At 39.5% G+C, this 27712-nt stretch overlaps 1 pseudogene; it reads right to left on the bottom strand.

Moving 5' to 3' along the window:
• Nucleotides 1-3776: 3776 nt before the first annotated feature.
• On the bottom strand, nucleotides 3777-25208 carry LOC136120231 (small ribosomal subunit protein eS6 pseudogene; annotated as a pseudogene).
• Between the last annotated feature and the right edge of the window lie 2504 nt (nucleotides 25209-27712).

The following is a 27712-nucleotide window of genomic DNA, read 5'->3' as shown; positions in this document are numbered from 1 at the left end:
TCCTGTTACTATAGATTAAGGGTCCATGCTCTTAACTAAGGCCAGCTCTCCACATGTACCTACGATCTTGTGGGAAGGAAAAAGTTTTTCTCTACCAGCTTAGGTCCAAATAGTCAGAGGCCTGAAAATTAACCGAAAATAAACAGATTAGCTAGAGAAAAAGACAAGAAAGACCTCTTTAACAGGAGCACACAGGAGTTGCTCAGTAGTGAGTAACTGAGGGAATGGATAAAGTTTTATATACCAGCTTAACAAAGAGCAGGGCTTAGGGTTTCAGTGGGAACGTATGGAAGCTTTTATTGGGTGTTTTTTTAAGTTAATTAATTTATTTTTTGGCCGCATTGGGTCTTTGTTGCTGCACACGGGCTTTCTCTAGTTGCGTCGAGCGGGGGCTACTCTTCGTTGTGGTGCATAGGCCTCTCATCGCGGTGGCTTCTCTTGTTGCGGAGCATGGGCTCTAGGCACGCAGGCTTCAGTAGTTATGGCTCACGGGCTCTAGAGCGCAGGCTCAGTAGTTGTGGCGCATGGGCTTAGTTGCTCCGCGGCATGTGGGATCTTCCCAGACCAGGGCTCAAACCCATGTCCCCTGCATTGGCAGGCGGACTCTCAATGACTGCACCACCAGGGAAGCCCTTATTGAGTGTTTAGATGCTAATGGAAATGGGCGGACTATTTCCTTCCTGGGTAGAAATTTCCTCCTGGTGGGGAGTACGGAGTATGGCAGCTGAATTCATATTTCCCAGGGCTGAAGGTCTGTCTTCTTTCAAACAGGAAACTCCCTGGGGGGCGGTATGGGGTAGATGGGGGGAGTCAGTGGCAGCTGTATTTTCGGCAGGTTTTTCTTTTTGAGATAACGTCTTTCTGTGGCTACTGTCTGTTCAGATGTTTTCTGTTTAAAATAATCTTCAGAGCACTTTGGTGGGCTGCTAATTCCTTCAGTCCTATCCCCTGTAGCCTGCACAGACAGGCTTGATGTACCCTTGATGCACCCTCTTGGGACAACCATGCACAGAGAAGGCCATGTGACAGCCTCACTTGGAGCTGAGTGAGGTGCATGGCCCTGGTTAAGGGCGTCACCCCTGGAAAGGTCTCTACTCAATCCTGCATCATCAGTTTTCCCTTCTTGGCTGCATCATTCTGTTACATACAAACATGTTGTTATTCTCCACAGTTTTAAATAAAGTAAAATCAACCCTTGATTTTAATAGGAAAATTTAAATATGGATCAGGTATTGGATGATACCTAGAAATTACTGTGAATATAGTCACAGGAGACCCCTACCCTCAGGCAAGAACAGAAGACTATAAAAAAATCCAATAAACAGAGGCGGCTCTCTGTTCATCCTAATTTACAAAACGTCCTGTCTTCTCGCACAAGCTTGGACTCAAGTCTGCTCAGATAAGAAGAGAGAAAATAAGAGTTCAGACCAGTCAGGGGTCTGGAGAAAGTGAAGCAACACCCAGGGCCACTGTCCTAGGTCGCCAGCAAGGAGTCTCCATGTGCTTAGAGGAAAAACTTAATGAATTGTGACGCCCAGAAACTTCTGCCCTTGTCTTTGTGTAAAACATTTAAAATTAGGATATGTATTATTTTGTCTCAATAAAAAGTTGATTTAATTTTAAGCGACTTAATTTTGAGTACATAGTCTTATGAAGTAAGACAAAAAAACTCCAGGCAGTAGTCCTAGTTTTAATCTAGTAAATTGTGAAATAGAAATTATGAAAGACTTGGAGAACTAAGTTAAATATTCAATACTCAGCATTGACTATATAACCTACCAGCAGTAAATAGCTTTTGGAATAAACGAGCAAACATAAATACAATCAACTAAGTTGTTAAATTCACCAAACACCATATTGATGTTCTAAAAGCCCATCCCCAGGCCATGTTTAGATTAAGAACAAAAATGGAAACACCAGCACTTACTTCTGTAACTTACTTAATATTGACGGTCTTAAGCACCGGCATAAACACAGCCAGGAAATTGTCAATCCTGTGCTATTTGTTGCCTTTCCTGGTACAAAGCTAATACATTCTCTATTAATTTCCTAGTTAATTCAAGACTAGCTAACATGTTTCTATAGATAGATATCACCCAGGAGGGGGGAAAAAAGATGGTGACAGAAAAAACTGTTTTGTGGTCATTGCTGTCATATTACTGTTCTCAATGACGGATTAAATTATCAAAGGACCAAAATATCAGTGCATTACTAATTCCTGGAAAAATGACCTTCTGAGGATACTGTGGTGGAAGGTAACAGAGAAAGTGTCAACTTGGGACTCACAGACAGAAAGGGGCTTCTCTAGTTTACTAATGGGCCTTAGGCTAACTTTCCTAAGATGCCAGATTTACTAAAAAAAAAATCTGCTGGGTGCCAGTCCCAGGCATAGGCATGGTCCCTCCATATTGGACACCATAGCCAATGGGTGAGACAGATACTGTTGTATAAGAAAGAATTCGGCTGAACTTTGCCCTACTTCCTAGGAGGGAGCCTCTAAATCCTTGGAATTTCCAAAATGAAAGGAGTGTCTTTGTTATTCATTGTGGGTCCCTTGGACCACACTGGAATTTATGCCAATGAGGTGACTCCTGGTGAGCCCCTATATAATTTCAGGATGGGGCTTCCATGCTGGAGAGACCATACTGCATGATTAGAGGGTTAAGGTTTTGAGCCACACATTTATAAGTCCAAGATCTGAGAAGGGGCCGGGGGCTCAAGATTGAGTTTAATCACGCGGCCAATGATTCAATCAATCAAACCTATGTCATGAAACTCCAATAAAAACTCTGTATATCTGAAGCTCTGGTGAGCTTCCAGGTTAGTGATACTGATCAATGTGCCAGGAGGGTCATACATCCTGAGGACAGGGAACATTTTTGTTTGGGATCCTCTCAGATCTCACCCTGTGTGTCTCTTCATTTGGCTGGTTCTAATTTGTGTGCTCTATGATAAAATTATAATCCTAAGTATAATGCTTTCCTGAATTCTCTGAGTCATTCTAGCAAATTATAGAACCTGGGGAGGTAGTGGGAAGCTCCAGATTTGTAGGCGGTTGGTCAGAAGTGTGAGTGGCCTGAGAACTCTAGAGCTTGCAGCTGGTGTCTGAAGTGAGGGGTATGTTGTAGAGCACTGTGCTCTCGACCTGTGAAATCTGACCCAGCTCCACATCATTAGTGTCAGGACTGCATGGCAGATATATGCACAGAAAACTTGAGCACCACGAGGAAATGCTAAGAGAGGGGAGTGCACTGAGAAAGTGCAGGAGGCACACAGGGAGAAGCACGTGACCCAGCCCTTTCTCTAAGGACAAGGAGAGCTTCTAGCAATTGTCTCTTGAGACGACTCCAAGAATGTTTATTTTGTAAAAATTGAAAGTAAAAAGAAGAAAATAAAATCACCCAACCAAAGATAATCAAATCCATGTTTATAGTTTTGGCATATCTTCTTCTACTCATCTTTTTATGGATTTTTACATACTTGGGGTAATGCTATATATGCAATTCTTTTTATTTTCATTTAACACGTCCATCATACGCGTTATCTTTTGACATTAAAGCTTCATCACCCATTTTCGTTTTAATGGTTGCACGACACACTATCGTACAGATACAATGTAGTTGATCTAAAACTTTTCCTAAGTTTGAGCCCTTGGGTTGCTTCTGGCTTTTGATATAACAAATAATGCTAAGATGAATATCTTTATGTATAAATCTTTGTCCACATTTCTGATTATTTCCTTAAGATAAACTTTTTTCTTTTTTTTAAGTCTGACCTTATTTATTTCTTACTCTTAGAAAACCTTGTTTTTGACTGGACTTAGAGGTAGAAGCTGTCGGACAGGACAGCCTCCATCTCTTGGCAGTCTTGTCCTGGAGTTTTTCTTTGGTGTCCTTCATCCTCTGGGCCAATGGTTAGCATATTCTGTGGCCTCTTCCTATTTTTTCTTAGTACCCTGTTTCTTCAGAGCAACAAGCCGACTTTGGTGTTGCAGGACACAGGGAATAACGTGACACTGAGTCTTGGGCACCGAGGTTTCTTGCCTTCTCTGGTCAGGGGCTTTCCACAGCATACTGGCAGACACCATCTTCTTTAGAGAGATTGTGGGTTCAGCTAGCTCTTTTGGGCCCCAGGCGATGATACACAGTAGTATCAGTGAGTGCAAGAATATCTTTTTCCAATGGTTATTATTGGTTAAAATAATAACCGAGTTGAGAACACTCAGATTGGCATCCACAGTGCATCCCCTGAACAGATTTGTGCTTTCTTTCTCTAGTCCTCCTAGTCTACCGTGCTTTGTGGGGAAACCTGGTTTGTCATCCCCACCACTGATTCCAGCCACATAGCCCTTCCCTTCTTCACCCAGAGCATCTGCAGCAGCTTCTGTGGCTAAACGCTTCTCATAGAAGGTTCAAAGTTTGCCTTTGTTGTCCACTTCAGTGAGTTTCTGGCAGCCCATGGTTGGGAAAGAGATGTTCAGCTTTGTCTTGAAGCAGTTGCTTGCCTCTGAGACACAGCAGAGATGATAAACTCTTGAAGTAGAATTACTGAGTAAAAGGATTTGTTTTTACAACTCCTAAAACCTGATGCCAAATTGATTTACAGAAATGTGAATTGACACTCCTGCCAGGCATGTGCAAATGTCTAACTTAAAGCTCATTTGCCAAAACTAAATCATTTACTAAAAAAATTGGAAATTCGATAGGCTGCCAAAACTTTTTTATTGCTTTAATAAAACTTTATTGCATTCATTTGACTACTTGTGAGGCCAGCTGAATATTTTTTCATGTCTATTAGTTAATTATACTTATTTGGGTTTGAGAGCTTTGTTCTAAGTATTCGCTTATGTCTTAAGTGTTTAACAATATGTTAAATTCATCCTATACAGTACATACACTATGGACTTTACTAAAGACTGATGTTCTGATAGGGCGTTAGCCTTTTATGAAATTATGATATTAACATGTCATGGGTTTTTTCCTGTTATGTTTTATATATTTGCATGTTGAGGATTATGTTTTTGTGAAGTAAAAATAATTGTTTTGATATATTCGTTTGTGACTGTGTGTTGCTCAGACTGCCCTCCTAGAAAGGACTCCCTGCCAAGTGACCAGGCGTGTGCTTAGCTTCAGCCTCTAGCTGTTAGCCTTTGAGGTTTTGCCTCAGCTTTTGAGCTGAGGGCCCACTACGTTCAGGATCCTCTTCAGCCAGTAGAGAGGCACTGAAGCTTGGCCATTTCTGCCCAGTGCATGATCCCTCTAATGGGTACTTCTGGCCTAGAGCAGGAGCCTGAGGGCGGTTCCTCCTCAGGAAAAGAAGCCCATTCCAGCCCTAAGGAGCTGCTCTGCACAAGTGTTTGAAGCACTGTGTCTAAATGGCGCAAGGGGTAGACTGTGGCAGAGACCTAGACGCTCAGCTCAGATCTTCAAAAATGGACTTGTTGCCCAGTTAAATGGTACAGCTGGTGGACAACCTCCAGCTATAAGTTCCTTCTTGATCTTCCTCAGCTTTCATGCCATGATTGCTCTTGTTGTCAAGGCAGCCCTAACCATATATATAGAACAAGAAACTTGTTCAAGGGCCTAGCTGGTCTACCCAGACTGGGACTGATCTAATGGGAAATCTTGGCTCCGGAGCTCCCCTTGGGGCTAACCGACTTCTTTCAGATCCACATTCCCTGCCCGATCCTGCTTCCTCCTCTCTACCTTTCACACTGTTGCCTACCAGTAAGGCTTTCACCTTCTAACCCATTTCAGTGTCTGCTTCCTAGAAAACCCAGCCTGTGACAGGAGCTACCATGCTTTTAAGCTTAGCTGTTCTTCCCATCCTGATACTAGAGAAACATTCACATAGACTTGGTTTTATTTTTAAGAAGGACTTGACTTCTTATATTTCAATTTTGTATTCATCTGGAAATTATTTTGGTGTGGTGTTAAGTGAGGATCTAACCTGATTTTTCTTCCTGTGGTAGGTGGCACTGAACATCTCTGCCTCTTGTCTTTTATGCCTTTGTGTCATCCCCTCCCATTGAGTGTGGGCTGGACTCAGTAGCTCAATATTAGATTATAAATAACTGCAGGTCCTGTCTTGAGCTCTCTCTCACCCTTTCTCTTGGCTCACTTATTACACTGACGGGGAGGAAGCAGCCTATTGCAAGCAGCCCTATGGGAGAACCACGTGAGGTGGCGAGGAGCTCAGGCCCTCAAACCAATAGAACAAGAGGAGCTCAGACTGTCTAGCCAACAGCCTGTGACGAGGTGAAGCCTGCCAGCCACCAAGTGACTGAGCTTGGAAGCAGGTCCTTCAGGCCCAGCTGAGTCTGGATCATAACCGCAGCTCCAACTGACAGCTCAACTGAAACCTCATGAGGGATCTTGATTGAGTGAAATGTACCCAGTTAAGTTGCTCCCCAGATTCCTTATTCAAAGAAATTATGATATATGTTTGTAGATTTCAGCTATTAGATTTAGGTGTAATTAGTCATACAGCAATAGATAACTGATATATTCCTAAAGGAACAGCCAGCACTTGCAGCTTTATTTGTTGTTTTGTTTGTTTGCTTATTTGCTTAACAAGCTAGAAGTTTACTTCTTGTACAGTTAACAGGCCAAGCCTAGGAAGGTGATTCTGCTATTCTTGACCAGCGGCTCCCCTTTAAACAGCTGCGTCTCAGGCAATTGTTTAAATCTGACCTTCTCTAAATTAGAAGGACAGGAGAGAAGGACCAGAAGCCCAGTCCTTTGAGCAGCAAGACTTGGAAGTGGTATTTTTCAATTTCACTTATATCTCATTAGCTAAAATCTGATCACATGGTTGTACCCAGTTGCATAGGGAGGTTTAAAAATGCAACATCATTTATTGATCATGCCTTTCCCCTACTGAATTATTTTCCCTCTCAACCAAATGTTGTATTCTGTCCATTGATCCTCAGCTGTTGCCAGAATATTCCACTCATTTCTGATTTTTTATACATTTTATACAGTTTTTCATTATTACTTTCCTTTCTGAACAAACTAGAAGCTACTTTTTCATTGTCTGCAATTACAAGCAAATGGTTAAATCAGTATGTCCAATTTTTTTAAACTATTGGTATTTTTAAAGTTTTCTCAAAGTCAAATATTCATGGGCTTCTCTGGTGGCACAGTGGTTGAGAGTCCACCTGCCGATGCAGGGGACACGGGTTCGTGCCCCAGTCCGGGAAGATCCCACATGCCGTGAAGCAGCTGGGCCCGTGAGCCATGACCGCTGGGCCTGTGCGTCCGGAGCCTGTGCTCCGTAGCAGGGGAGGCCACAACAGTGAGAGGCCCGCATACCGCAAAAAAAAAAATCATATAAAAAGTACACAAATTACAAATGTAATTTCAACGAATTTTTACAAAATGGACACAATATGTAACCAGCAGCCAAAAAATCAAGAAATGAAACCTCACCAGAACTAAAGATTCCCTTCCAAAACTTCTGGGAATCTTACATTACTTTTATCTGTTTCAGAACTTTATATAAAGGGAGTCATAAAGTACATACTCTTTAGTGTCTGCCTTATTTTGCTTAGTATTATATTACTGAGATTCATTGCCATCATTGTCTATAGTTAGAGTTCATTCATTCTCATTGCTATATATTATTCCATTAAATGAACATACTATTTATTTGTTTACTTATTTATGGACATTTGAATTGTTTATTGTTTGATGGCTATTACAAATAGTGCTCTTTTGATCATTATTGTACCCAAAATTTGCCCATCAAAATTCTGTTTTGAATTATAATAAACCCACACATTTAGGGGAAATCGACATTTTTCCAATATCCAGTCTTACAGTTCATAATCAAATAAACGTGTATCTCTATTAAATCTTTTTAACTTTTATACCTCTCAAAACAGTATTGAGATATCCATTCGCATCTTTCACGTTCTTTGTTAAAGCTACGCTTTGGTATATATAGTCTCTGCTGATGTCGAGTTTCGTCATACTTAAAAGTGATTATTACTAGTACGTAGCAATGTTATCTTACATGTATCTTCTTTTTTTCCAGACAGTTTTAGAATACTGATTCTAAACTCTAAAGCAGCAGTCCCCAGCCTTTGTGGCACCAGGGACTGATTTCGTGGAAGACAATTTTTCCCATGGACGGGGTGGGGAGGGGATGGTTTTGGGATGATTCATGCCCATTACATTTATTGTGTACTTTATTTCTATTAGTATTACGTTGTAATATATAATGAAATAATTATACAACTCACCATAATGCAGAATCAGTGTGAGCTTGTTTTCACTTGCCACACACTGATAAGGTTTTGATGTGAGCCTGCAAGCAATTGATTTATTATGGTCTCTGTGCAGTCAGACCTCTCTGCTAATGATAGTCTGTATTTTCAGCCGCTCCCCAGCACTAGCATCACCGCCTCAGCTCCACCTCAGATCATCAGGCATTAGATTCTCTTAAGGAGCACACAACCTAGATCCCTCGCGTGCACAGTTCACAGTAGGGTTCGCGCTCCTATGAGAATCTAATGCCGCCGCTGATCTGACAGGAGGCGGAGCTGAGGCGGTAACGCGAACAATGGGGAGCGGCTGTAAATACAGATGAAGCTTCGCTCGCTCACCTGCCACTCACCTCCTGCTGTGTCCTGGTTCCTAACAGGCCGTGGAGCTGTACTGGTCTGTAGCCTGGGGGTTGGGGACCCCTGCTCTAAAGGGAATGCTTCTAATGTTTAATGAAACATTATTCATATGATTATTTATCATTGAAGAAAAACTATTCATATAATTTTTTAGTGCTACCTTTTATTTGGTTGCAAGATCTCCATTCTCTTCATAATTCTTTCTCTAACATGGGTATATTACTGTGAATCATGTGAGCCTGTTATGTATTTATTAGTCTACTTTTCTACTTTCCTTTCTTCCAGTATTCTCCTGGTTTTCTTCCTACCTCACTTCTTTCCACCTCACTTCTTTCCATTTTCTTTTCAGGTTTCTCCTCATTATCTAACCTTTTATTGCAGGAGTGTTCCAGGGCTCAGTCTTGGGACTTTGCTTTTTAGTCTCATTCCTTTAGTGAGTTCATCCAGACATATGACCTTAAATACTATATATATGCTAGTAACCAAAAATGCGAATGTACACTATAGATCTCACCCCAGAACTCCAGCTTCTTATTTCTGCTTGTCTATTTGTTATTATCACTTTGAAGTCTAAAAGGCACCTCACACTGAACATGTCCATAACCACATCTTCCTACCAAAACCCACTCTACCTCAGTCTCTCTTATCTCAGTTAAGGGCCACCCCTTCCTTATAGTAGCTCAGGCAAAGTCTTTCTCTTACATTCTATAAAATCCAATTTGTCAGAAAATCATGTACGCTTCAATGTACACCCAGAATCTGATCACTTTACCCCTTCCCCTGCCATTAGCCCATTCTGAGTTTTCTCTTTTTATTTGGATCACCATAGACATTCCAAAACAATTTCCTGCTTCCATTCTTGTCTGCGTACATCCTTTCCTCAATAGAGCAAAAACTTAGATACTATTTAATCAATTCTCCACTCAAATTCTTCCTGTAACTTCCATCTCTTGCTGGGTAAAATTCAGTGGGGTCCTTACATGATTGACCTCCCAATCGCTTTCCTTCACAGGCCCCATCTCACAGTCTTCTTTGTTCACTCCGCTTCAGCCAAGCTGGTCTCCTTGCTGTTTATTTCTTTTTTTTTTTTTTTTAGTAATTTTTATTGGCGTATACAGTAAGCCCCCTACATATGAACCTTCAAGTTGCAAACTTTCAAAGATGTGAACATGCAAAGTTCCATCAACGTCAGGTGTAAGTGAAATTGCAGCTTGCCCTCTGTCTCCTATTGCTGACTGTCCTTTAGCTCTACCATCTCCCACCTTCTCTCCCTCATCCAATCGGTAACTCTTCTTGCCTGTTCAGCCCCTGTATGCCAGCTGTTGTACTGCACTACTGTACTTTTCAAGGTACCGTACTGTAAGATTAAAACTTTATATTTTGTGTTTGTTTTGGTATTATTTGTGTAAAAAGTATTATAAACCTATTACAGTACAGTATATGTAGCCGATTGTATTAGTTGGGTACCTATGGTAACTTTGTTGGACTTAGGAATGAACTGGGCTTGTAAATGTTCTCTCAGAATGAAACTCATTCGTATGTAGGGGACTTACTGTAGTTGATTTATAATGTGTTAGTTTCAGGTGTATAGCAAAGTGAATCAGTTATACATATACATATATCCACTCTTTTTCAGATTCTTTTCCCATGTAGGTCATTACAGAGTATTGAGTAGAGTTCTCTGTGCTATAAAGTAGGTCCTTGTTGGTTATCTATTTTATATATAACAGTATGTGTGTGTTAATCTCAAGCTCTTAATTTATCCCTCTCCCCCACCCTTTCCACCTTGGTAACCATAAGTTTGTTTTCTACATCTGTGACTTTATTTCTGTTTTGTAAATAAGTTAATTTGTATCATTTGCGGGGGCATGTTCCTGCCTCAGGGCCTTTGCACTTGCCGTTCACTCTCCTTTGAGATATTCTCGTGGATTACTGAATTGCCTCCATCATGTCTTTGCTCACATATCACATTCTCAGTTAGGTCATCACTGACCACCTTATTTTATTTTATTTTTATTTTTTTTAACATCTTTATTGGAGTATAATTGCTTTACAGTGTTGTGTTAGTTTCCGTTGTATTACAAAGTGAATCAGCTATATGTATACATATATCCCCTCCCTCTTGCACCTCCCTCCCACCCTCCCTATCCCACCCCTCTAGATGGAATGACCACCTTATTTTAAACTGTAAACCACCTCTCCTCCTCAGTGCTCCCTTTGCCTACCTTTCCCATTTCTTTTATTCAGTAGCAGTTTTAACTTTTGAATATACAATAGAAATTGTTCATGGATGTTGTTTATTACTTAACTCTCCTCATCACCACCCTAATAGAATATAAGCTCCATGAGAACAGGAACTTTTGTCTGTTTTGTTTACTCTTGTATCTCAGTCTTAGAAGAGAGTTTGACAGATAGTAGACACACAATGAATACTGGGGTTTTTTTAAATTAAAGTATAGTTACTGTACAATTTTATATAAGCTACAGGTAGACAGTGTAGTGATTCACAGTTTTTAAAGGTTATACTCCATTTATAGTTATTATAAAATATTGGCTATATTCACCATGTTGTACAATATATCCTTGTATTTGACTTATTTTATACATAGTAATTTGTACCTCTTAATCCCCTACTCATATATTGCCCCTCCCCCTTTCCTTCTCCCCACTGGTCACCACCAGTTTGTTCTCTATATCTGTGAGTCTGCTTCTTTTTTGTTATATTCACTAGTTTGTTGTATTTTTAGATTCCACATATAAGTGATATCATACAGTATTTGTCTTTCTCTATCTGACTTATTTCACTTAGTCAGATATTTCACTTAATATTTCACTTATTTCATTTCATGGATGCTCTCCAGGTCCATCCATGTTGCTGCAAATGGCAAAATTTCATTCGTTTTTATGGCTGAGTAGCATTCCATTGAATATATGTACCACATCTTCTTTATCCATTCATTTATTCATGGACACTTAGGCTGCTTCCATATCTTGGCAGTTGTAACTAATGAAGCTACTAACATGGGGTGCAAATATCTCTTCAAATGAGTGTTTTTGTTTTTTTCGGACATATACCCAGGAGTGGAATTGCTGGGTCATATGATGGTTCTAGTTTCAGTTTTTTGAGAAACCTCCATACTGTTTACCACAGTGGCTGCACCAATTTACATTCTTACCACACAATGAATATTTGTTGAATCATTCGTTGAATGAGTCAAGAATAACCATTATAAGCCTATTATTTATTTAGAGTTTAGAAGGTAATTCTCAGAAGAGCTAAAAAACCGAAAAGGTTAAAAATTGTTGCTGGAAATGGGCCTGAGCATGGAAAGGGCTATGTGGGAAAGGGATAGTTTTCTTTATAAACCCTCTTCTGCTATTTGGTTGTTTATGTCATAGGCATGTATTACTATGATCATAATTCAAAATACTTTTAAATAAGCCAACATGGGTGGAAAATCATGGGATGATAACAATGTAGGAAGGCTAGCCAACAACAATTTACTTTATAGTAAATTGCTCTAAATCTGTTTTGAGAGCAAACTATTGAATCTGCTAATGGCAGATACAGATGGTACAAAAAAATAACCTTCCTTTTGGTGTTGGGTATAATTTTAAATAGAATCGGAATCTCTTATCATACTTTAAAGAGACTTCAATTTACTTACGTGATCAAGCTTTATATTATTACATCAAGTTGCACATGTTTCACAATGAGTATAAATTGTACAGGGTGTCATCATTCAAGCCTTTTATGTAAAATGTGATTTTCTGATTCTTTAAATGTGGGTGGAGAAATGATCGAAATAATTTTTCATACACAGATAAACTGGTGTATGTGAATGCTTGCTAATTTGAGGAAGGAGGTGGAGAGTAAAGGATGGAAGGAACAAAAATAATTTTGTCTAAGGCTGCAAGTGACATACATTCAAACAATTGCTTTTTCAGAGTCCTCAGGCTTGTTTCTATTCAATGTTTACTGAGCTTTAGAGAAGACTGAATCCCACCATGGCAAGCTGCCATCTTTGTCAGAGCAAAGAGCTGTTTACATTCAAGGCACATAATAAGTGCAATGTGAAGTAAAAAACAGTGTGAGTTCTATTACGGCTGATTAGTCCATTGTACACTGTTTCAACTAACATCTTTCTTGTGCTAAAAATAGTGAGAAGCCACGGGACCTCAGGCAGCATGATCCATCAGTGCTGTACTCTTTCAGGAGACTGCCAACAAAAGCTGCCTCTAACTCCCCAGAAAAATAAAAGGGCCACTTACAAGCTTCAGTGTCCTCCAAAATATGTAGTTTAACTGAGCTGTTTGGAAACCTTTCAGAAAATGAGATGCAGAGAGCTAACAACTTCTAAAATGTACATCTGTCTTCTCAGTAACTTCCTTTTCTTGATATGAATGTCATAAAAGTCAGTTGGTTGCTATTAAACCTGCTTCCTTAGCTGCTTCTTAATCAGAGTAACAGTGGCATGAATGCATATATTGATGCATCAGCCACCAGGAGCCTAAATAAATAAATAAGTCTGTCTGTTTGAAGTGACAGAGGAGAGAAAGGAGGAATATGAATAAACTGAGTCCCAGGTCATTTCATCACGAAGTCAATAGCTCTCCGCATCGGAGGGGAGAAAACAAACTGCTCTCTATTCTATTGAAAGCCTGGAAGAATTTGCACGGCAGTAATCCCAAATCCAGAGGCGATCTATTAAGAACTCGGCATTACTGATCCTGAGACTCAACTGATAAGCACATTCTTACCCCTACCTCCCCCAACATTAATCCTCTTAAAGATTGTGCTAAGTAATGAAAGGGTGCCATGAAAGAGGTCCCCCTTTTTATTATAACCACACAAAATGCTTGTGTAAATGTTTCATTAACACACTGCTGGACTAGTATTTAATATCCTTTGCCTCCCTCCCCTTGGACCCCTTGGTAGGGGCTCCTGCCTGGAGCATGACTAAATGTGTGATTTACACATGTTTAAGAGAAACATTCCCACACTTGAATGCTGTTCCATGACAAAGGGAGGGGAGGGGCTGAGAGAGAGGTGTTGAACCTATTGTAGACATTTTAATTTAAAATTCTCTTTTTTTTATGGGCTTTAAAAGATGAATGACTTCCACCCACTTATCAGTCTATGTTTCATTTCTGTGTTCTTTCTAACTGCTGGTCTCTATGTAAGTGCCCTTGATAATTTTGAGGCTGGTCCTTTTGGAGGCATAGTGAGATGCTGTAATATTCTCAGAAAAGCGAGATGAATTCCAATGTGTAGCCATTGTGCAAAGAACCCTTTTCTAAACCACAGAGAGGCCAAAATAGATGACTTATCTTTACTTTGAATATGCTGAAGGATGCCAGATATTTTGTGGAAATATGCATCCTATGTTTTTTCTCCGTAGTCATCTAATTACGATCTGATGTTTTGTGTTCTTTAGCTAATCTAGTAAATCCTAACAGGATGCCTGCATTATCTGATTTTTAAAATATGGCATTTGGATATAAAAATAAACTTCCCTTTCAGACAAGCAAGATATGTCTATGGCACCTACTGAGTTAGTCAATATCCCGTAACAGGATATATTGATGCAACTTGAAGATACAGAGTCAGTCTCTTAAAAGCATAGTTTAAGTTAAATCCTGATACAGGATTCACATCCAGACGCGTGCTATTGGGCCAAATCCTTAGAAAAAAATTTTGTGTTGCATTCCAAGAGACTCCAAACTGAAATTAATATGTAAGGAAACCAAACACAAAGGTAGCCACTTTTTTATACAGTGTCTTTGTCCTGAGTGTTGTTCATTTAATTTCAGTTTACCATGAGCATCTGGACACAGCTGGGGTCACTGGGTTTGGGTCAGAACCACCTTTGGGTCAGTGTGGATAGTTTGTGTCTCCAGCTGCAACTGGTCTGGTCTCAGAGTAAATAGATTCATTTAAACCAACAATGCCCTGGGGGATAAACACTTAAATGTATTCAACCTTAGAAGAGCCGAAAACATCAATATGTTCATAAAGCCACTTTGATTTGTATTGACTACAGTCATGCTGCTAATTCGTATACATCATTGTTTACTTCACAGCGCTTTTAACATGACTTTTGATTTATAGAAATCCTGATTCAATTTCTACCAAGAAGTGGTGAGCTCAGACCTCCCCCAGATCCTTACTTTCTCTCTGCTGTGACAAAACTGAAAGAGGAACTCTCTTGTCACAGCATTAGTAAATGGTTGTATAGCAGCTTATGTGCACTTTTGAAACAAAATTTTCATAGAAACAGGTAATGGCAAAGTAGATTGCCCAAATAAGGGCAATCGGTTATCTAAGCATGTTATTAACATGCTCAGAGCAAATCCATTGATTTACACTGGGGCAAAGTCTACAAGCTGTATTTCCCACTCAGAAAATCTCTGTTAAGCAAAGGAGAAAATTCACTGGACGAGGCCATGTTCCATCATTTAGAACTTTTATTTACAGGAACCACTAGGGCACATTGCAAAGCTCCATAACTAATATACCCTGTTCCACGCAAATTATGCAATCTGCATCTCATAAGAGTTTTAGTTTTGTTTGTTTGATGCTCTGTCAGATGAAGACTGTAAAAATTCTTTTCTAGCAGTTCTTTTCTTTCTAAGCCATTAAAACAAGTGGCTTTAAGCCAAGCAAATGGGCTTCAGTGACCAGAACCGGATTTTGTTTTGTTTATGGGTTAGTTCCCAGACTTAAATCAGGATTGAAATACTTTGGATTTTCTTTTGCTAAAGTTGTATCCAGAGGTGCAGTCAAACGAAGGTGTGGGTTTTATCAAGAAAAATGTCCATTGCTAAAAAGTTGCATGAAAATAATATTGAAGCAGACAAAGAAATTCAGACCATAAGACAAAATGGTGACAGGAGAACAGGCGTTCCTTTTTCTCAGATATGGATGAGCCAGAACGCAACATATCCATGGCTCAAGAAAAATTCACAGTTCTGATGGAGATGAACTTAGAAAGCCTCCAGACAGCCCCGACTCGTCAGCATCTCACAGTTAATTAAAGAAGTGAGTGAAGGCGTCAAGGCTTGCCCCCATCAGCCTGAATAATTCACTGCCTGTATCCATTATTAAAACCCGTTACTTCCTCACAATGATTCCCAGCTCGAGATGGATTGGTCTCAGAACCAAGAGATAAAGTGTAACAAGGCCTACAGCTATATTAATGAATTGAAATGAACATTTATTTGCCTGTCTAATTAGAACCGTAGTTTTTCCAAATAGTGTAGTAATGCATTACCTTAACAGGCAGCGCTACCTGCCTTTTGTGAGATAAAATGAACAGGAGGGCTTTGCTCCAGATTTGGGATTTTCTCTGCATAAAAACTTCTTTGGTCACCGCCGTTCTTTTCAACCATTCATTCCATCACTAATGCTCCACCGATCCTATCTCTCCAGGATTGATAGAAGCTTAGCTTTTGAGGTACTTCGTCAGAGGGCGGCAAAGAATCGTGCATATAGAACACGCATTCTTCTTTTGTCCTGTCTGTCTTTTTAAAGGGTTTCAGGAGGAAAAAAAGAATGTAAAGGTTTTCCCTACCCCCTCCCCATCTCCACTTCCCTTCATTAGGAGTACAAAGCGTTAGAGCTCAGAGGTTCAAAGAACCTGTGCTTGGGGTTTGATTCCTGACTCAGTCGCTAACTGGTGCATAACCTCAGTTTCTTCCTCTGCAAAATGAAACTAATAGTATCCATTTTTGCAGGATCCATGTGAAGTTTAGAGAGAATGTCTGTGAAGGGTGGAACTCAGAGTAGGTGCCTATCGTGATAAGTTCTATTATTGTTCAGCCATTCTTACCCTTGTCTGTTTGCAAATTAGATTTAAAAAGCATTTATCACATTCATGTGGAGGAGTCTTTCTATAACATAGCTAAGCTCTCAATTTCTGAAGTTCAGAAATGAATACTGTGGTATAACAACATAAAACTTTTTCGTTATGAAGAATTTCCATAGCAAAATCTGGTCTCCTCCGACTAGGTGATAAAGTCTCAGATGACAGTTTGTCTTCTCGCTTTGCAGACAGAGGGCCTAGGACACAGTAGCTTATAGGACGTAGCCTCAATCATTGGTTTTTTTTTTTTACCATAATAAGTGTGGTTGTTACGTGAGCTCCTACGAATTAAACATTTCTCTGCTGTGACCTATGGCCCCCTGAGGCTAGAGAAGTCGGGCCTTCTTATTGATTTCATACAATTTCATACAGCAATCAAATTCAAATTCATGCTCCTGCAGACTTCAGCCTTGTGTTCCCCTTAAGAGGAATGTACTCTTTCTTAAAATGAGCAGAAATTGTACTTACCACATACTTGTTTGAAATTTGAGGTCCAGTTGATTGAGCACTTTTCATTTTGATAAATGGGGAAATTTTTAAAATAAATTTGTGAGCTGTCAAAGTGAGCACCAGCTCCTTTCATCTGTTTTTCACCTTGCAGATAAGGTAAGAAATTACTGACGATTTCTTCCTTGGCAGGTTCTGGCCGGGGCTTCGTAGTTATAAGGAAAGGGATTAAGGTTAGTTTGAGACGAAGAACATTTCTCATTTTTCTCCAGTGAATTCCAAAACCACTAAATAAGACAAACTTCACTAATTTTGAAACCCTTTGTGAAAGTAAAATTTAGAAAAAAAAACAATTTGCAAGGTATTAAATACATTACTGAGGGCTTCCCTGGTGGCGCAGTGGTTGAGAGTCCGCCTGCCGATGCGGGGGACACGGGTTCGTGCCCCAGTCCGGGAAGATCCCACATGCCGCGGAGCGGCTGGGCCCACGAGCCATGGCCGCTGAGCCTGCGTGTCCGGAGCCTGTGCTCCGCAACGAGAGAGGCCGCAACAGTGAGAGGCCCGCGTACCGCAAAAAAAGTAAAATTAAATTAAATTAAAAAATTTTTAAAAAATACATTACTGAAAGATCTTATGGTGTGCCTTTACAGTGGCTTTGCTTCTGGGGCAAGAGTACAAATGAAACAAATCAGTATCAGATTTTATGTTATCTAAACAAATACAGTAAATTGTCTGGAAGCAGGCTCTTAATCAATATAAAACAAAGGGAAGCAGAATTCAATTTAGACACTCGTTCAATAATTCCTTACGCTCTATACTCTATGAAATGTTTAAAGACAATATACATTGGAACAAAATTATTTTTAGAGGTTTTAATAATTGTTTAAAATTTAAAACGAATGCACATTTAAGGTAAAAATTTCAACAAATACAGAAGGTTTATAATGTAAAAGGTAAGAGTCTTTCATTCCTCATACCAGGACAACCAGTCCACTATTTAGTTGTAAACATTATTAATTGCTGCTTGTATATGCTTCCAGAAACCTCCATGCATATACAATTATATGTGTATGTTTCCTGATTTGTTCTGTATTACACAAATGAACTTGAACTATACATATTGTTTTATAATTTTTTTAATCTTAATATTATATCTTGAATATCTTTCCCCATGGACCTATCTCCTTATCTTAAGGGTTGCATAACTTTTTTGTTTTTTAGCATAGATACACTATATTTTATTTAATCCCCTGTAGATGGATAGGTAAGTTGCTTGAAATTTTTTGGTATTGTAGATAATGCTTCAATGAACATCCTTGTAGCAGCATACTTGTTCACATAATGTTTGAATCAATTAATCCATCCCATGTGTGATTTCAAAAACATATTGCCAAGTTCTTCTCCAAAATATAGGTTTAAAAAAGATTTTTCCACTATTTAATTAGATGGTCCCATAAGTCAAGGAATACAACCTAGTCAAGTCACAGCAGATTATTCCTATTTAACAATTAGCTATGAATTATATTCATTGAATGGCAGTTATGCCGTTTGACAAATGGAGTGTTCATTCATTGATTAGAGAATTAGCAATGGACCTCATTCAAAACAGAAGAAAATGTCCCAGCATGCCTGATCTGAACTCAGTTAATGCAATAGAGTTGCCAGGAACATTATTTCAGAGGCTAATTAGAACTAAATCTTGAGACGTTTCCACTATCCAAGATATCTTCAAAAGATTTTTTAGATTTTGTTTTTCCTGATTGGAATTGCCAAAGAGCATTCCAACACTATAACCCTTTGGCCCAATGGAAGAGTGAAATATAAATACAAAGTATTGCTATCTTATTAAAGCTACACTGCTTTTTTTTTTTTTGCGGTACGCGGGCCTCTCCCTGTTGTGGCCTCTCCCATTGCGGAGCACAGGCTCCGAACGCGCAGGCTCAGCGGCCATGGCTCGTGGGCCCAGCCGCTCCGCGGCATGTGGGATCTTCCCGGACTGGGGCATGAGCCCGTGTCCCCTGCATCGGCAGGTGGACTCTCAACCACTGCACCACCAGGGAAGCCCTACATTGCTTTTTTTTTTAACGTGGAGCATGAAAAATTTAAGATTGGTGTAGGCGGCTTTTCAAAGCTGGATTTTCAGAAGGAGATCAGAGGAGGAAAACAGAGTAGGGTCTTCAGCTTAGAATGGTTTCCACTTGAGGTAGAGGAGAAGCTGGATATTCAACTCTACAAGGGAGGCAGTGTCAGTTCTTTCCCCAGTTCCATAGTCATGGAACCCATGGCTTTTAGCTGAGCACATGTGGCCCAGATTAAAGACCTCGTGCTTGGGAGTGGAGATATAACTAAGTTCTGTCAAATAAGTTATGTGCAGAAATAATGTGTGCAACTTCCAGAGTATGCCTTTAAAGGGAAGAGGGTACCCTCTCTTTCCCTCTTTCCCCTCCTGCCTGCTGAAATGCCCAAGTGGTTGCGAGTCATCTTGGATCTCTGTGACAAAGAGATGCAGAAGCAGTAAGGTAGAAATGCACCTTGGAGTGATGCACTTCACAGCTTTCCGGCTTACGCTCAGACTATTACAGGAGAGAGAACTAAGCTTCTGTTTTTCTTTTCCATTATATTTTGAGTTTCATTTCCAGCCGACAAACATTGATCCTAGCTATCAAAAGGCTCCAGCTTTTGAGATTCTCAAACAACTTAGATTGTAAGTCTTGAGAAAAGCACTTCTCTTAGCAGCGCTGTCTTTGCTTCTGCATCTGTTTGTAGACTGTGTGTGTACTGAATTAGTTCATCAGTCCCTTAGGGCTTTGCTAAAAGCAGCAAGAAGGGTCCAACACATGCCAACGTTCTGTATTACTTAGGAGTCAGTAGGTAGCGTTCCTAGAGTCTGAAAAAATGTTTTGCCCTGTTTAATATGGGTCATCCAGCTTTACCCCCTGCAATAGTGCCTTCATCATCCCACCTCTTCCATTAAGCAAATTAAACATTTTAGGTTCTATTACTTGAAGCATCCTTTCCTGCCCACATCCCCCAATAGACTCTGATACCATAGTCTATTTCAATTAGGAGTTACATTTGGCTGTGCAAATCAAAGAACTGAAAATTACTAGCATAATGTGGAGGAGGAAGGAGGAATGCCTTACATCAGGAGAAGTACAGAGCACCATTATTGCCCTGAATATATGATTCTCTTCACTTTTTTCTCATGGTCTAGTGCAGACTGGCTAGTTGGTTCTGGCTACTACAGGAGAACACACAGAACAAAATCTGTGCCTCTCAGCAGCTACTGTCCTATTTTAAGTAGCTTTGAGTAACTTCCTCTTATATACCATTGGCCAGATGTATGTTATGTGACCACCTCTAATTGCAAAGAAGGCTGGGACTGTGGCTTTCTAAATCAGGGCAGAGTCACTTCCACCAAATTAGGATTTGGGCTGTCAAGAAAGTCAAAACAGAAGGTTGTTTTATTTTACCCAGGTCATGATCCATTCTAAAAATTTGATACGTTGACGGTTTATTGCAATGGAAGATTTTGTATTCTCCCAATCCAAAAAATATACATCCCCCTTTGTATTTCTGTAAATATATAGAGAGCTTTTAAAGGGTCCCCTAAAGGAAATGCTTTCATCAGTAGAGTCTCTCATTTGGGCATCTTTACTAAGAAATGCCAAAAAGGCATATATCACCTGGGTAGTATAGCTCGTGATCTGGCATCAGAAATAATGGTGCAGGGGGGAGGAATCAATTGGAAGATTGGGATTGGCATAGACACACTACTATATATAAAATAGATAACTAATAAGGACCTACTGTATAGCACAGGGAACTCTACTCAATACTCTGTAATGGCCTATATGGGAAAAGAATCTAAAAAAAAAAACAAAAAACAGGTATATGTATATGTGTAACTGATTCACTTTGCTGTATACCTGAAACTAACACAACATTGTAAATCAACTGTACTCTGATAAAAAGTAACTAAAAAATGAAAAAGAAATAACGGTGCAGAGTGTGAAAGAGCCGTCAATGCCCAAAGCTCTCTTTCCTGGGAAGTGTCTTTTTTGACATGAAAACAGTGGATCTTGTATGCTTAAAGAAGTATGTCAGAACTGCTCTCTGAATGAGAGAGACAAGAGGAGGGAAGGAAAGGGAAAGGGAAAAGGGAAAAAAAGGAAAACATCAGATGAAGTGACATGACTGGGTTAGGTAAGCTAATCACACTTTTTCTCCCTGAAACCCTAGGAGCTGTAGCGAAGAATTTAAATAAAACATGCTGTGTCTCCAGCCCGCTGTTTGTGATGTTCTGTGGTCACTATCATTTTTCTCCTTCTGGGAATTCAATTTGTCCCTATTATGCCAAGGTCACGGATTGAGGGATCTCAGTGGTCATCAGGGCTCTGCCTTTGAAGCAAAGGGTCAGTGCGTTAGTACAAAAGGGAATTAATCCAGTGTGCTGGCTCACCAAATGGTGGTTAATTCATTTAAAGGGAATGACCAGGGTTCCTATTCTAGGTATCCATCTGGACAATCAGAAGCCTCCCTTCTCCCAAACAAGAACTTCATTAATGAATATTCAGGCGAAAGTATTACTTCATTGTCAGCTCTCATTGCTAGTTTTACCTTATTAGTAGAAGCATTTCTGTGGCTGAGCCTGACATGCGTTTGTTTGCACACTGTTATTAGTCAAGACTCAGTGAAGTCTTGTAATTAACACCTCCACATTATCTCATGCCGTGAAAGCAAAGACAAAACCAGATGACTCACTTTGTTTTAGCTTTGCTCTTGTTTTCTGATATAGAAGCACTTAAGGAGAAGTGTAAGCTCATCAGAATGCCATATGGAGCCAACAGAAACCATAAAAGGGTTTTCAGGAAGCAGGGCATGGAAGTTCATTAAGGGAACAACACTACAGTCAACATGCTGATTTAAAACTCTACCTGGCACTAATAAGTTGCACAGGTACATCAGCTGCATCGCACATAGCAACCATTCCAGGTCACTGATGAAGGATCCGCAGTTCCCAAGAATCAGGGGAGATAACACGTTCTCTGTAAACATAATGAAGTTAATGATTCACAGGACAATTAAATAGCTTTCAGAAACCTTATCAGTTTAGAGATAAAGCAGAGCAAGACAATAACTGTATTTTGATCATTCCTACCAGTTCAGAACACTATGTCTGAAAGCTGGCTACCAGCAGAATATAACTGATATTTCCGTGGGAAAAAGGGTGGCAGGGGAGAATGTCAACAGTTCATATTTCAGTTTTATATTTGGAAAGAGATCTTTTTCTAAAATGCCTCTGTTAAGAAAAAACGTCTAGCAAAAAAATATTTTAAAAACCAAGATAACATCCTGTCTTTTTCACTGAATTTATAAAAAGTTTAATTGTTTAATTTGTATTTTTAAATGAAAAAGTAAAACACCAAACCTTGAGAGAGAGATACCATCATCTGAAATTTTAGCAACTGAATCTGCAGAATCTGTCATGGTTTAAAAGAAAGAATTGCTTATTTACTGTTTGCAAATACTTCTTTCCTAAGACAATATAAAAAAAGTGAAAAGCAGCAACAATTGAAAGGAGGAATAATATATATGCAATGGCATTGCAGCCTTTCGATTAGAAATTATTCCCAAAGTAATGAAGAATCTAGCTATTAAATTTAAATTGCTTGATTTACTTGTCCTAGCTGAGTGGTCAGATAGCAAATCGTGTTTTCAAATGAAAACAGACCCAAAATTTTAATGGACCCCTGTCTGTACTAAATTTCCAATAGTACAAAAGTACCCATCAGAAAGAAACAAGAATGACCCATCCATGCTATGCAAAGCAATCCACAGATTCAGTGCCATCCCTATCAAAATTTCAATGGCATTCTTCACAGAAATAGGACAAACAATCCTAAAGTGTGTATGGAACCACAAATGACCCCATATAGCCAAAGCAATCTTAAGAAAGATTGCTGGACTATTTACAATAGCCAGGTCATGGAAGCAACCTAAATGCCCATCGACAGACAAATGGATAAAGAAGTTGTGGTACATATATACAATGGAATATTACTCAGCCATAAAAAGGAACGAAATTGAGTCATTCATTGAGACGTGGATGGATCTAGAGACTGTCATACAGAGTGAAGTAAGTCAGAAAGAGAAAAACAAATATCATATATTAACACATGTATGTGGAACCTAGAAAAATGGTACAGATGAACCAGTTTTCAGGGCAGAAGTTGAGACACAGATGTAGAGAACAAACGTATGGACACCAAGGGGGGAAAACCGCGGTGGGGTGGGGATGGTGGTGTGCTGAATTGAGGGATTGGGATTGACATGTATACACCGATGTGTATAAAATTGATGACTAATAAGAACCTGCAGTATAAAAAAACAAACAAATAAGCAAACAAAAAGAAAGAAAGATGGCTGGAAGCATCACATTCACTGATTTCGAGTTATATTACAAAGCTATAGTAATCAAAACAGTATTGTTTGGGCACAAAAACAGATACCTCGATCAATGGAACAGAACAGAGAACCCAGAAATAAACCTATGTTTATACAGTCAATTAATCTATAACAAAAGAGCCAAGAATATATAATGAGGAAAGGACGGTCTCTTCAATAAATTGTGTTGGGAAAACTGGACAGCCACATACAAAAGCATGAAACTGGACCACTATTTTATACCATGCACAATAACTAACTCAAAATGCATTCAACACTTGAACATAAGACCTGAAACCATAAACTCCTAGAAGAGAACATGGGCGGTAAGCTCCTTGACATCAGTCTTGGGGATGATTTTTTGGATCTGACTCCAAAAGCAAAGTCAACAAAAGCAAAAACAAACAAGTGGGAAGACGTCAAAACTGAAAAGCTTCTGTACAGTCCAGGAAGTCATCAACAAAATGAAAACTCAACCTATGGAATGGGAGAAAATATTTGCAAATCATATTGAATAAGAGGCTAATATCCAAATCATATAAAGAACTCATACAACTCAACAACAACAAGAACAAACCTAACCCAATTAAAATGTAGGCAGAGGATCTGAAGAGATGTTTTTCCAAAGAAAATACACGGATGGCCAACAGGTACATGAAAAGATGCTCAGCTTCACTAATCATCAAGGAAATGCAAATCAAAACCGCAATGAGATATCCCCTCATACCTGTTTGAATGGCTATTATCAAAAAGACAAGAAATAACAAATGTTGGCAAGTATGTGGAGGAAAGGGAACCTTCGAACACTGGTACTGGGAGTGAAAATTGTTTCAAACACTCTGGAAAACAGTATGGAGGTGCCTCAAAAAACTAAAAATAAAACTACCATATGATCCAGCAATTCCTCTTCTGGGTATTTAGCCAAAGATAAATGAAAACACTAACTTGGAAAGATATATGCATCCCCATGTTAACTACAGCATTATTTACAATAGGCAAGACATGGAAAACAGCCTAAGTATCCACTGATGGGTGAATGGATAAAGGAAATGTGAGATAGATGATAGACAGACAGACAGACAGACATATGTATGTGTATATATATAGGTGTGTATATATATATATATATATATATATGTAATTCAGCCATAAAAATGAATAAAATAGTGCCATTTATGAAAACATGGATGGACCTTGAGAGAATTATGCTAAGTGAAATAAATCAGGCGGAGAAAGACAAATACTGTATGATCACACTTACATGTGGCATCTTTAAAAAAAAAAAAGAACTCATAGATACAGAGAACAGATTAGTGGTTGTCACAGGCAGGGTTGGGGGTGAGTAAAATGGGTGAAGTGGGATGCTAAGAGAATAAATCTTAAAAGTTCTCATCACAAGGGAAAACAAATTGTAACCCTGTTCGGGGATGGATGTTAACTAGACACTGTGGTAATCATTTCACAAATATATATTGAATGATTAAGTTGTACACCTGACACTGATACAATGTTATATCAATTACAGCTCTGGAAACACTGCTGCTGGGTTTGTAACTGACCATGCCATGAGGGAAAGGCCCTTTTATAATGTACATGCATTTTGCATGGTCACCCTTATCATCCCCATCGCAGCTCTGTATGATATTGGTTTATCATTTTGTGCCTGTACCTGGGCTGATGTAAATGACTGAGTCAGGACTGTCATTGCCTTCATGGGATTTGAGGAAATTATTAAACACAGCAGCTTCATCACTGAGGTCCCAGGGGCGCTCTCCCAACGCCAGTAGGTATGTCTCTGTTGAAACTAGCAGAGCTTTCAGCATGCTGGGCTTTGGCTCTCTATCTGTATTTCACCTCTGCCTAAAAATACCCCCTTGAAAACATTTTCACATTCATGCCACTGTGCAGGTTTTGGCAATAGACAGCTACTCTGCCCTCCTGGTGCAACGTCGGCCCTATTGCACCAGAAGAACACAGTCTGAAAATAGCAACAGGGACAGTTTTGTGGCCATTGAATAGGAAGGCTAATAATAGCAATGCTTCATTGTTTGGCAAGGACTCAAGGCTACCCCGGCCAAGGAGCAGCACACCCTGCAGTAACCAAATCATAAAATTTCTCCAGGGAATGGTGCAGCTTTTCAGAACATGTTTTATATTCTGGGGTTGCTTGGGAAGGAAATAGTTCAGAAGTTGTTTTGACATAAGTGTGGTTTGTTTCCAATTTGAGGGCAGGGGGAGGGGCTGAAGAGATGAGCCAGGAGGTCAGTCACAGAAGGGATGCAAAAATGTGTCGGCAGGGAGTTCCTGACAGGTGGTGAGAGGGCCGTGGCTCCGGAGCCCAGGCCTGGTGGGGAGTTTGTCCCCGTCGGGTTCCCAGTGCTCTCAGCATCGCCTTTCACACTCCTGTTATGTTTATTTCTGTTGCACTTAAAGAGTGACCTTTTCCAAACTGCAGTGCATTGTTGACCCACATGCATTTCTGAGACCTAATTTCCCTGAATGCCTTCCTTGTTCCTGCAGAAGAGAACTGTTTGAGAAAATAGGAAGAGGCTGAGGGTAAAGAGCATTGGCATGGAAATCTTTGAGGCATTGAATCCTGCCTGCTATTAATAATTTAGAAGTGTTTTTAATGCTCTGATATGGAAGGAAGGTTTTTTGACACCAAAGGCATCTAAATATTAATTTCAGAGGAATTGGTTGTTACCAGCAGTTAACATCCATTTTGTTAGTTGACCTCCCAAGGAAGGTTAATGCACTAAAATCTGGTCATTAAGTATAGTAACAAATGTTTTTTCAGGGAGGTTATTACTATCATAAACTCTAATCCATGGTTCACAGGCTGCAGCCTCTAGTGCAGTGCTCTAATGAAGAATTAACTATTTCTGAGCAGTTAATAAAGATTTTCCCCCCCACCAATCAACATACATGATCCTTATAATTACTAAAAGCATTAAGCTCTGGGTATGAGTTGCCCACATGTCAGACCAGAATTCTGCTCTGAGTAAATGACAAATGGCAAACCTAATCCCGTTTCACTTAATTTTTTTTCCTAACATGTTCACTGAAATAAGAAATAATGGAATTCCTAAGTATTAGAAAAAGATGGTCCAGTACGAAGCATTTGCTAAATGAGAATTGATGAGGTCTTTAGTCATATTTTATTGTTATGGAAGATTTTATACTGTGGTTTAGTTCTAGCTAGAATTGAGAAGTTAATTGGCTACAAACAGGGCCTTTTGGCTTGTTTTATTTTGTTTTTCCCTTATTAAAGAACATGCTCATCTACAAGAATGCAGGAAGCAGAGACCGGTGTGAGAAACACACATGTGTTTCTCAAAACTCATCACAGTAAGAGGGAAAAGGTACAACCTAACCTTTCTAAAAAGCCTCGGGGCAGCGTTTTGCTTTTCAACCGAAAGGTCGTCCAGAATTAATTAAAGTCACTTTCCCGCTGAGGATGGAGCATTTGGCTTTACTTTGAAGGCTCAAAGAAAGTTGCTCAGTTCTTAGAGACCCGAATTTAAAGCAGCACAGCCAAGCCCTGGGTCAGCCTTTAGGAAGAAGTAATCTTTTGAAATCAAAAGTCTGAACAGTTAATACACTAAGGCCTTAGGTGCCTCTAAAGACATAGGCCAGAGTTGACAGCATAAAATAAAAAAAGAATCGCCTACTTTTCCCTGGGACAATCACCTCTCGTTCAAGTAGGATCAGCCTTCACATTTACTTATACCCTTTCCCCCCTTATTTTTAACTTCAGCTAAATCATGTCTTTGAGGCAGTTGCCCCGGATTGAACAGGGAAGGAGGGAAGCCATACTTAGCCAAAATAAAAGGGACATTGTCTTACAGAAAAGAACACGTATTTTGGAAAAGTTTGCATTATACATGAAAGCTTTAAAGGGGTCAAGTACACTGACGGTAGCTCACCATCTCAAAATATTTTTGTGGAAGATTCAGCACACTGTAGCCAGCCAAGTAACCAGCAGGGCTAGGTTATCTGCACACGTTAGGACTATAAGACCATTTGTGTGTTTGACACTTTGCTCAAAAATAACTGCCTTCATTTCCCACTTACTGGTGATGGCAAGAGACTTAGCCTTTCTGAGCCTCAGTTTCTCCATCTGTAAAATGATATTAGACTATCTACCTTGGGAAACAGTTGTAAAGATGAGTGATAATATACACCTGGTATACAGAGGGTCCTAACAGATACTGGTATGACTTTGCCTTATACAATGTCCATTGCTTTATGTATTTTACATTTTATGAAAGTAACTAGAATCCCCACAAAACCTTTTGGGCTGAAAATTGGACTCAAGGGAGTAATA

Source organism: Phocoena phocoena, chromosome 3, assembly GCF_963924675.1.
Source record: "Phocoena phocoena chromosome 3, mPhoPho1.1, whole genome shotgun sequence".
Taxonomy (NCBI): Eukaryota; Metazoa; Chordata; class Mammalia; order Artiodactyla; family Phocoenidae; genus Phocoena; species Phocoena phocoena.
Note: the sequence above shows the minus strand (reverse complement) of the source record. Positions and strands in the feature narration are given on the sequence as shown.